The sequence below is a fragment of the Danaus plexippus genome, chromosome 19 (assembly GCF_018135715.1).
Source record: "Danaus plexippus chromosome 19, MEX_DaPlex, whole genome shotgun sequence".
Lineage (NCBI taxonomy): Eukaryota > Metazoa > Arthropoda > Insecta > Lepidoptera > Nymphalidae > Danaus > Danaus plexippus.
Window position 1 is genome coordinate 5,655,800 of NC_083549.1, and position 13,085 is coordinate 5,668,884.

The window sequence follows — 13,085 nt, forward strand, 5'->3', positions numbered from 1 at the left end:
CTTATTAATTTTTGAACACCATAGTTATGTGTGGACGTGATTTCATGTTTAGGAATGTTGCTGACAAGTTCAAGAAACCTCCAATGAAAACAGGTATAGTTATATTTACTACACTACAAGTTTAGTTTTTAGGTAACAAAATTAATGTAATAAATGTTGTTAATATTTAGTTAATGATCATTAGAAGAAAAAAATTAAATAACCTGTTCGTATTAACGTCGTTCACATTGCTGCGTACGTGAATCGTTTTAATTACGAATAAACACTTAGAATTTTAATTAAAAACCTTGACATGATATACCACATGTGTGATTTTCGTGACCATTTATAACGCATGATACTCCGCATTCAGACATCTGATGGAAATGTCACGTCATTCTCATTGCAAGACGAAAAACAAGTAACGTCCGTCATTTTCAATGTAATTGTTCTAGAGTTTTTCAGATATTATTATTACTCCTATTTTCATTTGTTCAGATTCACCTTTCTTTGATCGCTATCTTGTTTGTTCACTTTTTTGACCTCTTAGGCCTTTATGGGGAGAAGTTCCTTGATTTTTTGGAGTATACGTTACAAAAAGGTATGTATGTCTTTAGGGTCCGTCAAACATTGTTCTTGGAGTTTATCGGCAGGTAAACGTCAGTCTCTAAGTTAATGGTTCTAGCCGTGACACTTATCCTACAGTCAGAGACGTTACAACTTGTACAAACAGTTTCTTTTAAGTCTTTAGACAAAATTTGTTCAAAATCATTTTAGTCTTTAGTTACAAAGGCATCCGCCGACTCATTTATATTTGCATCATGAAAATTTATGTCTCCATGTTTTAAGTCTTTATTGTATTTGGGAACAATCTGTGTTAGATGTATAATCTATGTCCAGTTTTGGCAAACATTGAAAATGTTGCGATGTCGAATATATATTTATCTCCAGGCTAAGCCATTCGAAATTCTTTGAGTCTGTTTTTGTATGCGACGAGACGATTGCGGGAGCAGGCTGTTCCTTAACAAAAAAGATTTCTTAGTCTTTTCTATGTTCTTCTTCTGCTGTATTACAAAGTTCTTATGCTGGATCACGAGCAACGATAACGGATTACGAGATGATGGTTTATTAAAATTAAAATTGTAACTAATAAATTATTCTCTTTATAGTCAATAATGGATTAAATCTTTGTCTACTAAATAGAATACAAATATCTATTACTCGATACTGTAATTTTAAACTTTGTCAACTCCCTTTGAACATTAAGAATTGTTTTATTATATAATAAATAAAAAAATATATATATTATGACAGTAGGTTATAATGTTAACAACAGACGGAACACTTAAAAAAACAGTTTTATTAAGGTAATGTAATTAAAACTAAAAGTTACAATTAAAACGTATCCTAAGAAACAATGATGATCGATGCCAGATCACATAATTAATAAATCTTAGCATATATATATATATATAAGTATAGTCTAGAGTGCTGGTGCTGAGTACTAACTGGGTTTGCTCACGCAGCGACGACCTGGTGGCTCAGTAGCCATTGCATGTACCTAATATGCTAAGTATAACTGGGGTCGCAGTGACAGCAGTTGCCAAGTAGATAACAATAAAGAACACAGTGTCCACAACTGTTACATTTGTGTCACAATTGTGATTAGTATCAAGTTGTTGAAAGATTGATTATTTTAATTCTTCAGTGATGTTGCATATCTTAATGTTGTATTATCTCTAAAGAATTAAAGCTATTACACCTGGTTTCATGTGGCTTCCGGCCTACACACTGATATCTCAGGATAAGGATCGTTTCATTAAAGAATAGTGTCGTTCTATACCAGCTGGTTTTGTCTCTTTATTAAGGTGGCATTTTATTTGTAAAGTGTATTCCTTTATTCAAATTAAAAGTTTCTTCCTTTATTGCGAGGCATACCAAAGAACTAAATCCAAATAATATTTAGGTATAAAATCGAGAAGCTGATATAAGGTTATGTGAGACTGGAAAAATATTAAACACAGCGTTTAGGACGTGTAAACTAGAGAGCCATAGAATTTGAGGTTTGTTAGTTGGGAGTTTCCGTTGAAGTTATCTTATGTAACGAAATCTCATACTTCCGCGAGTATTCATTTAAATGAAAGTAATATTTACGGATTACCATTATTATTTTTAAAAACTACATGCTTTCGGTTACCAAAATATCGGGACTCGAGAGTATTTAGTTTTTAAAAATAATAAAATACGCGTAGAAATCCGAAAATATTAGTTTCATTTAATCTTATTTATTTGGACCCACCCACTAATGACCGAGTGGTGATACTTTGTAAAAGATTTTGTTTCAGAGTAACACATACCTATGGACAACAGAATCGCAAGTTGGTCACGTAGAAGATGTCATATTGCCGCGGCTGATTTGATAATGAGGCGCGAGCTTTATGAAGTTGTCGCTTAGTCAGAGTCTAGACTGATGCTCGTCGGTTCGGTCTCTACGAGCACAGAGAGCTTCTCGCCACCGTGTGGACCAGTACTTATAAGACGCTTTGCATTTGTCTCACTATAGATTTGTTCTTCGCCGATAACGGAACCATTATTTTTTTTGATGACGCAGTGAAACTCTTTTTGCGAGCCGTCCAGCCGGCATTGGTGGGGCCGGAGGGGGTGTGAGACTGGGCCTGGGCAGGCCCCTACTCACTAAAACCACTGTGAAAGCCTTCGGCCGCTATGTCGGTATACCCTGGATCTGTCAGCGACAGGGCACACCAGCGACTGGCCGGTCTTGACAAAGACCTGACTTACTCCCTCGGAGAATGGGGGCGATCCCTCTTTCGTGGACATGATCGTCTCATAGAAGGAGGACACCGCCAGCGAGGACCTGTCACTCTCGAGCATCTTCTCCGCGATACTCGAAAGCGACAAGTCCACTCCGCCGAGAGCCGCCACGAGGTCTTGGCGCTGCGCAGTCCATCTCGGGCACACTTCGATGGTGTACTAGGCCGAGTACACCGCGCAACCGCACTCATGGCAGCCTTTTCCCGGCTCTCTCCCGGCCGTCTGACACAAGTAATCACCGAAGCACCCATGCCCGGTGAAGACCTGTGTCAGATGGAAAGTGAGGGGTTTGTGTTTCCGTCTCATCCAACGCTCTAGGACCATGCGCAGCGCTGCCGTTGTACGTTTACCGTAGAGCTGCTCCTCCAGGTCCTCCCCCACTCCCGCATAAGGCGCTCCTCCCCTGCCGGCGCACCGCCCGGATCTCCTCCGACGAAGGGTTCTCACCGAGCGCCCTCCTAACCCAGATAACGGAACCATGGTCAATGATGGTCTATATAAAAAGATATTATAAAAAGAAAATTATAAATAGTTGGTCAAGTGTCTATTATGATACACCTTTTGAAGCCAAAGAGCCGGAGATTACAAATCGTTACTGACACATACTATGAATAAGCTTTTGACCGATAAAGTTATATCATTTTCAAACTAATTTTGCAAAACGGCCTGTCTTTAAGGCTTTTCAGTCAGAAACATGTACGGTGTGAGTTTACAGGGGAATAAACAAGCCTATAGTTGTTTTAGGCACCGTCCAAAACAAACATTCGTCTTTCGGACCTCCCCAAGGACATAATGAGCTTGTATTTTTACGTACATTAAAGGTAAACAACTTCCAACATTAACGTCTCGTAATGTTTGTTGTCAATGAAAAGATTTTTCTCTTTGTTTCTGTTGTATTGTAAATTCTATTATAACCGTCGATCAAAACCCATTATTGCAAATTTATTGCTCTTACTCATAAAATTACAAAAGCTTTAAGATTAACAAGATTCCCTAAAATGTATTGTGTCTATTTGAGTAATTAGTCGACAGTTGGTTTATTTTGGCTAAGAACACATAATTTTACTAACCAAACATAGAGTGTTGAAGTATTTGACTGGAGAATATATTAATATTTCTGAGAAAATGTGAATATTCTGTTTGTATTTTAATGTTTTGAAAAGTTATATTACTTAGTTAAATCAAAAGTATGCGAGTACCTAAAACAGAAGAGAATTAATTTAAGAGGTCATTAGCAGTCACAGATCGATCGATAGTTCGAAATCTTTTTTTTTGTCTTAAATTAAAGTCGTTTAAGTTTTAGCTAGTCTTTGTATTTCAATATTTTAGTTTTGTATTTAGCGCCATCTCGTGGAACTGTGATACATAATTCAGTGATATGGCGAGCGAAAGTTGTTCGTCGTGTAATTGTCAAGTTTGTTTTCACTTTTATAATAACTTGGATACTGCATATTATATTAGTTGAACCAAAAACATTTTGTAAAATAAGCAAAAAATATACTATTACAACAATATCACACCGATTGGCTATTTACAGTCGTAGAGTTAAATTTGAAATATACAAATCGTGTCAGAATTTAAAGTATTTAAGAAAAAAATTCACTTAAGTGTTCTGTAAATATTTTTTGGCACTGTTTTTGTTTTCAAACTTATATAAAATAAAGCCATAGAAAGAACGCCAAAAGAAAGCCATAGTTTTAAAGCCAAACTTTAAAGCGCTTCAAAGCGCTTAACTTAACGTCCGTCGGCGATTTCTTAGTGAAAACAAAAAGTTTTACTCCATTGTCCGCTATATCATAAAAAGCCTTACACACTCTCACATTACGAGTACAAACGCACTGAAAACACTCAAATATTTAAAGTCGCTCAATATTTAATAACCGTGTCAAATAAAAAACGTTACAGTAGCTTGAAACACGAACATGAAGAATTTTAGAAGTTGATTGGCGTATTGCTATTTTATATTTCCTTTCTTTACATTGAGATTATTTTTATTGTTCCGTCTGTATAGACGCTTGTCCCGTTGATATATGCTCTGAATTTTAATTTGACGGAGACGAGCAAAGCTAAAAAGGCTTCAAATAAATAAAATACGAAACATAAACATTTACAACTTGTCCTCAATTTATAACATCATAAACCAGGTCACGTGTCACGCGGTGTCATGTGTGTCTGTGTGACTCGCTGTCTGTTGCACACTGTACAATTGCCCTTTTTATAACATATCACACATTCATATATATGAATATATACGTGTTTGATTACTTAATTTTTTTTTTTATGAATAATGTTTTAAATTACCTAATGAATTAAAGAGTAACGTAGGCAAATTAATTAAGACAAAAATCGGAAGTAAGTATAATGTTGATATGTAAGTATATTATTAAATATAACATTAATAAAATAATACTTTGATGGAAGTAAAACTTCGTCTATACTATAATATTTGCCTAAAAATAGTGCCATCCCAAATTCAATACCTGAAACTATGAAGGTTGAGAAGGAAATTGAACGAACATGACTCTCTGGCGTACCGATGTCATGTCTTCCGACGGGATAAAAGAAACTTTTAATCATCGAAATAAATATATTCCAGGGAAGCTCGGTTAGCTTTTAACGAACTGAAGATGAATTGTAAAAAACAATGTTAAAATAACACTATTATATTTAAAATTCCTACTCGAATTCGTATATTCATACATAATTTTATATAGATATATATATATATTTAATTCAATTCTTAGAATTGTTTTACATTAAATTTGACCAAGTAGCGATATGGTGCGAACAATGCGGCCTCTATGAAACTGGGTTAGGTGAGGATTGATCTTTTTCAATAAACGCACGAACCGACGGAGTTAATGTGGCTCGTTACTAGCGGGATACACTTCAATTGTCAAATTATAATTATTTATTAGCATTAAGATATATCTGCAATCGTTATGTGTTTCAAACTTCAAGTAACAAGTTAAACTGTTCTGCCTTACATCACTATATCATGAGAATTCCATTGAAGTTTTTCGTGTTCGAGTATTTTTGTTCAACGACCCTCCATCTTCTGGTGTAACGTATCGAGGCAGCGTCCTGCTACATACTTCCAGTGTCGCTTCTGAAACTACAGCTTCTGCGGATAGAGGGAGGCGCCGTTAGAGCGCAGTACGTGTCGTTGCTTGTGTGCCTGTGTGTGTGAGTGTTCGTGTGAGGAATACGCACACAGCTGCACATTTCGCAGAAGCTCGTCTAGCGAGGTCGCCCACCTAGGTCTGGTGTAGGTACAGTGTGCGCGCGCAGTCCCTCGCCCCTCGCGTTCGATTTTCCGTCCGGGCGACGGTGGCGGCGCGTTGCATAACCGAGAGACCACACTCCGCGCGCGATCCCGCTCCGAGCGAACGCCGCGAGCGCGACACACGCGCCCACACGCGCCCACAAGCGCCCACCCGCGCCCACGAGCGCTCACGAGCGCCGTCACGCGATACGTCGCGCCCTTTACGTAACGCGCGAAAGGATAGTCTTCGGAGTGGTATCCTGAGTGTGCTTCGTATTGTCCCGACTGCTGGTGATAGTCGGGTGGTAGCGGCCGACGGTGGCCGGTAGGTGTCGCAGTGCGCGTTCTTTGTCCAGGCGGTGGTGGCGGTGGTGGCCTCGCGTGTTGAATAATAGAGGCGGAGGCTGTCCTCTGGTCGCTATCGACCCCGCTCGCCTCAACCTCAAGTATTACGGAGGCAAGGACGCCTCGCTGGCTACCGCCGCCGCCGCCACACACAACCACATCCCTGCCATTACTTTCCAACTTATCTTTACACGTATATTTTTTTTTTGTCTTGTAAAGGTAACGATATGAAAAATAGCTTATCATGCTGTAGTATATGTATCAGGTAATGTTAGCTTGACGTGCTTGTCATTATGTTGAGGCTTATTAGCAGTGATATTAGATATAAACTCATATAATGAATATTCAAAGATTAACAACATATATATTTGAACGAGAACGCTTTTTAATTAATTCCATTTATATGTAGGACTTTCACCATCTTATCAAAGCGCCAAGGTGACTTACACCGCGTGATTACGTAAACCTCTAAATATGATAAGCATTGTTTATTACATAACTTAACATTTTCTGTCTCCGCAAGTCCTTATTCAAGCTGTAGAGTAAGTCCGAGAATATTAAGTCATTTGTCTCGACTACACAAACCGTAGCCGCGTAGAGCCGGTGTAGCAATCACCTACGACAATTAACTACATTTGAATTTTCTTTCGCGAATTGTTGATTTTATGAATGAATGTTATCAACTTCTGGGTTTTAATTTAAAAAATAAACAAAGATAAAGAAGAATTAGGGATTTTTTTTTTCGAAAATTACTTCATACAAAATAACCAAGCCAAGGTTTTCTCTTATAACAGAATTGTAACCCAATAAAAATTCTTGCTTGAATTTTTTAAGATGAGAGATCCGAGGACTTGCGTAATCTTGTAAGGTCGTATAAAATAATTTGGTTAATAATGTTCTGGAGACCTCGAAAATATTTTACGTTTAAATCTTTATATGTTTTATGTTGAATTATTTTCAAAGAAACGAAAATTAAGTACACAACATTAAAATATATTATAAATATATAATAATCACTCAGGAGTTTTAAATATAAGTGTAACAAACATATATACATACATCTAGTTGTAACTCATATATGTAGTTTCATAACAATATTCATAGGATTCTAAGCTAGTACCACTAGATATATATATATATATATATATCTAGTGGTACTAGCTATATATATATATATATATATATATATATATATATATATATACAATATCATTTTGACAAAAGAAAAAAAAATCATTTATAGTACTGTATTTGTAGAGTAATATTGTCAACATTACTGCTATTAGTATAGTCATCTCGATTTTAGTTTTTGGAGTAAAAAACACATATATTTTATAGCAAATATCTCGTAAGAATTTTTATATATCAATGACGATAACTAGAAGATCTCCTCGGTGTAACGTACAAAGAATGAACACCCTTTATTCAATGCCACAGATATATTGAACAAGGTTCGTATAAATGGGTCTTTTTTGTTTTGTTATTACATTTATTATTTGTTTCAAATTGTATACGTGTATAATCTTTTATATGGATTAAAGGTCTTAGGTCTCTCTGTTATTTTTTAGGTCTTAAATATCTCTTCTTATCTTATCTTAAAAAAAAATTCACATATAATTTTAAACATGTTTTTAAAGGAAAATTGTCTTTAAGTCCTATCGCAATAACGCGCTTATAATATTTTTGATTTTTAATAAAATTTAAACACTCATTTAAATCGATTCAATGTAGATGTGATGTACATAAGAAGTCAAAACATTTTCTAACAATGCCTTTTGTGATAACGTGGATTAAATCCTTTTAATAAGACCATCTCACCTTGACATACATGTGTCTTTATATTTTACAACGGCAACATTGTATTACAAAAAAATAAATATTATGAGGAATTCTAGAGATCGCCTTTGTTTTGAATGTTAAATAGGTTACGTGGGATTGAAAAACAAGATACGACGGTTCACAATATATAATTATTTCAAACGAAAATGTATTTTAAATATACGCGGATGTTTATTTTAAGCTTTTGTATCGAGTGTGTTACGAAAAGATATTAGCGCTTACATATAAAATGTATCATTTCATTGTTATTAAAATTAAAATATTTTTTTGAATAAATATTGAAAGAGTGTCGGAACAAACAAAGAACTCGATCGATGTCGGACTAATGGCGCTCGAGCCTTTCCGTAGCCTCTATTAATGCCTTAATTTTTTTCCATATTAAAATGAGAATCAAAACGTAGGAGAATAAAATAAAAATGGTTAATATTCCTTTATAAATATATAAAGGGTAAAATAATTTTCTGTGACAAGTAACAGTGTCCAAGTAACAGGTAAAGAGACAGGGAAAAGAGATTGTTTGATGACTTTGAATTTTCAATAGTTTTAGATCTAGTTATTAATAAAATATGATTAGTCCTTGTTTCATATTTTTTTATATTTATCTTACAGATAATAAAACAAGAAATATATAAATAATCACATCTTTCATTACGACAAATCCCAGTTGTATAATATCGAAGCACGCGAGTTGAAATTAAAAAACTGTATCTCCAAAGCACTTACTACATACGAACACTTGTGCTAGAAACTTTTTCTAATGCGTGCTTTAACGTTATTTTTTTTTTGTAACTTACGTATTTATTTATCAAAAAATAAAAATAAAATGAAAATGAAAAGACTCCACTTATTTTTAATACATTTTTACTTACTTTCAGATAATATTTTTATTCGATATAATAAAACGTGCAAGTCTTTAATAAATACACTGCGGCAAATATAACCTTGCAATCATCGTTACAAAAGGTCCTAATTTAAAACAAACTAACATGAACTGGACTTGCGGCTTGCATGTACAGCTTGAAGTGTATCGTAAGACATTTAAATCGTGCGATTAAAAGGTCTGCTAGTGTAAAGTAAGTTTAGGACAACAGGTCATGAGAGATCTCTATTAAATATTAAATACAGATACGAAAAAATATAATTTTTTTTATCCACACGATCACGGCATCATAAATTAAGCCAGTATTATTAGTATTACCTTTTTTAACCACTGCAGTATTTTACTATTGAAATTGCGTATTTTTACTGCTTGATTTCCTCTCGATGTAATGTTTCTTGCCATTATCACAAGATAATAAGCAAACAGTTTTACGTTAATATTCTGTCGCAATGCGTAAATTCTCTTCAGACAGCCGCACTTCATGTGATGAAATCCCATGACTTTAGATCTATACATCAGGATATCTCTCTAACCTCATCTATTCTTGGTCTCAGAATATATATATATATATAAATGGCCATAAATATTCGGTCAAATACTTCATTTATACTGATTGATTTACTATAACTCCATTCGTCTCTAACATTATTTCGTGATTAAATGAAAATATTGTATCTAAATGTTTAAGTAGAAAAGAGGGTTCATACAAAAGGTTTATGTTCATTTAAATGAAACTAATATATTTTCGGTTATACTACGCGGATTTTATTATTTTAAAACTACACACTCCCGACAATTCGGTTATTTTTCAGCAACCGTGATCACGGGCAGACGAGATGTAAGATCTCATTATTAGGTTTCTGTTGTTAAAATTAATACTTTAACTTAACGATACATTAAAAAATATTATTTGATTTTGCCAATGAATTTTTAAGCCATAACAAATTTATATAAAATAACAAAAACTAACAGTCTTGTTGTTAAACCTTCCAGGTTTTTTTCTGTTCTAAATGAAACTAGTGTTATTCAGATTTACTACGCGGATTTTATTATTTTATAACTACATAATCCCGACGTTTCGGTTACTTTGCTTTTTTTCTGTTCTTCAAGGTATTATAAGCTACACTTGCGTACTGTGGCTGGCCTTGTGCTCTTTAGATACCTTAAAGAATGAGACCCCCATCTTATGTTGACCTGGACCATTGACGGTTTAGAGTTTCGAGGTCGTACTTAAAAAACTGAAGGTGAGATAAGGATTGATCAATATGCTCCAAAGCACTTCGCTTGATAGTACCGATACATGATTCGTGACAAATTATTGATGAAAAAAATTACTTGTTACCTTGTCATATTAAAAACTACTGAAAGTTTATTCGCCTCAAAAAGAATATTTGATTCGACAAACATAGAGATATTAATTTTTTAAAGAGGAGTTGCTTTATAAAAGTTAGTTTAAAAATTAGAATCGTCATTAAAAATTATGTCTGGTCTCATTTATATAACATTATCTGTTTCTGAAGACCACGACGCTTTAAATATTGCTATTTCTTATTTCACAACACGATGTGGATAAACGTGTGGTAAGCGTGGTAATCGGAGTATATCAAGGGGTTTATACATTGATTCTCATGAATGAAATTATTATGATGTACTTACTCGTCATGACAACGAAGTAAATATATATTTCTAGTTGAAAGTTTTTTTTATTTAACTAATGAATAAATGCTGTTCGGGTCTCAAACACTACTAGATTTTATAAAATGTGTGCATTTCTATGTACCCTGCATATTAACTTTTATATAATAAGTTTAGTAGTTTGTTAAATGAAAGACAAACGTACACGTAAAAAGATGACGCATTCATATTAGTGAATGTCGTCGTTAAAAGGCTTTTTAAATGTGTTGTTTGTTGTTGCTTAAAATTTTAGTGTTGTTATAAACTGAACTGTACGTTATACAGTTTTTTTACGAACATTTTCTCTAAAATTATGAATATGTTTTGGGACAAATAAAATCAATTTTATTATTATCTTAGTGTTATAACAAGGTGAAATAAAAACTTATCATTTATTAGGGATTCAATTACAAACACACAAACAGGCGCATAGACGAAATATTTTTAACCAGGCTTTCAGTTGCCTCGAGTATAATTCTGTTGACTTAGCGTTTCATAATATATAAATAAATTTAACATGTAGAATTCAATGCAGATAAAATTATAAATACGAGATCATCATTTATCATGACATATATTTACATATTACGAGTATTTGTAACAAAAAATTAGATGATTCATTTCTTCCGGATAACGTTCACTGATGCCTCAGACGGCGTACTATGAGGGGGAAATATCAAATTGGGGCAAACAACGTAAGTGTCCAGTACATTTTTCTAAAGAACACTCGTGTTTATTTAAAATTAAAACGATTTATTTTCAATTAGTTGAACATATTTATTTTTTTAAGTTCTAAGTGGTATAATTACTTATCCTTTATATCTTACCTTCTATTACCATACATTTTGATGAGCATCCACGCTATTACCGATAGAATTTGTTTACTTAGAAAGGACAGTATCCTGGTTTCTATCATAAGTAAATAACCTCACTGAACTTTAAATCACAAAATAAATTATGTATTAATAAAAAATATATGTTTTCAAAAATTCGAATTTATCCTCAGTATTAATGCAATGTTATAGAGACAGTAGTTTTCTCATTGCCATGAATTTTTTTCAAATACAATTTTCATATCAATGAAATCTTGCCACAGATTTAAAATATTTTTTGTCCATCGATTATTTACTATAAATATAAAATGCAGGCTGTATTCATATAAACATACATATATGTAAGATAATGAACGTAAGTCAAAGAATAATTTTCACTGATAAATAAGTTTTAATAAGAAAAATTTTATATGTATAATCTATATAGTTATAACTATATATAACTAGGTTTTTCCCGCGACTTCGTCCGCGTTATTCCGCCCTAGAGGCCATAAATAACAAGATATTGGAATTTATTAATTATTTTTATTTCTTTTCCGATCTTACAGAATTAAATATCCTACGTCTCCGTCTCCTAGTTCTAAGCTATCTCCCCACCAATTTTCAACCTTACCCCTACAGCCGTTCTTGAGTTATAAATAGTGTAACTAACACAACTGTCTTTTACATATATATCAAATTAGATATTTAGTCATATTTGAACTGATGAAGCAATAAGTTGGAGGTTTTTATGTGACCATAAAGATATCATCGCATTTTCGAAAGCAAAACATTTTATCTCTTCCTCAGTGACTCAGTCTTTGCCAATAGGGCTAATAGCAAGTGACGAGTTTTAAAAAAGCCCTACTTGAATTTAATTTTATTACAGCAGATTTACAAAATCCATTTTAAGTGTTTTCAATGAGTTTATTATTCGTATTGTTACGGGATAATTTTCTATCTTCTATGTCTCTTTAACTCTATTTAACAATTTCATCATCGGGAGACCAGACGCATGAGGAGTATCCATCCTTTCGTCATATATCTTCCTCGCATCTAGACGTAGCGTAACGCTTCCTCCTTTCCCATGCGCATAGCAAGGGATTGGAACAGTTTGCCTGAGTCTGAGTTTACTTACACCTTCAATTTGGGGTGTCATAAAGGAAAAAGCCGATAGGCTAATAACGCGATAGTATGTTTACCACCTCCATGTAGATGTCCATTCCAACAGGTGAAAGGAATATCAAAAAAATTTAAAATGATAAATTATAAACATCTGACGGTGAGAGCAGAAAAGAAAAGTGATAGTTGATTTAAATGACCTCCTTAATATTTTACAAAACGGGTAAAAATTTTGCAAGTTAAAGTGAAAATCCATAACAATTTTAATTATACTTAAGTGACACTTTTAAAGTACCTCGCGAATTTCTAGCCACGAATTTTATGCAGAGAGAGCGAG

The 13,085-nt window shown here is 33.8% G+C and overlaps 1 protein-coding gene across 32 annotated transcripts in view; it reads left to right on the forward strand.

The window, feature by feature from the left end:
* The first annotated feature begins 6,263 nt into the window (after window positions 1–6,263).
* LOC116768171 (sodium channel protein para) overlaps window positions 6,264–13,085 on the forward strand; it is a 48,624-nt gene continuing 41,802 nt past the window's right edge. For all 32 annotated transcript variants that reach the window (XM_061523551.1, XM_061523557.1, XM_061523550.1 and 29 more), the window contains exon 1: window positions 6,264–6,401. The gene's annotated coding sequence lies outside the window, so the exon portion shown is untranslated. The remainder of the gene's footprint in view (window positions 6,402–13,085) is intronic.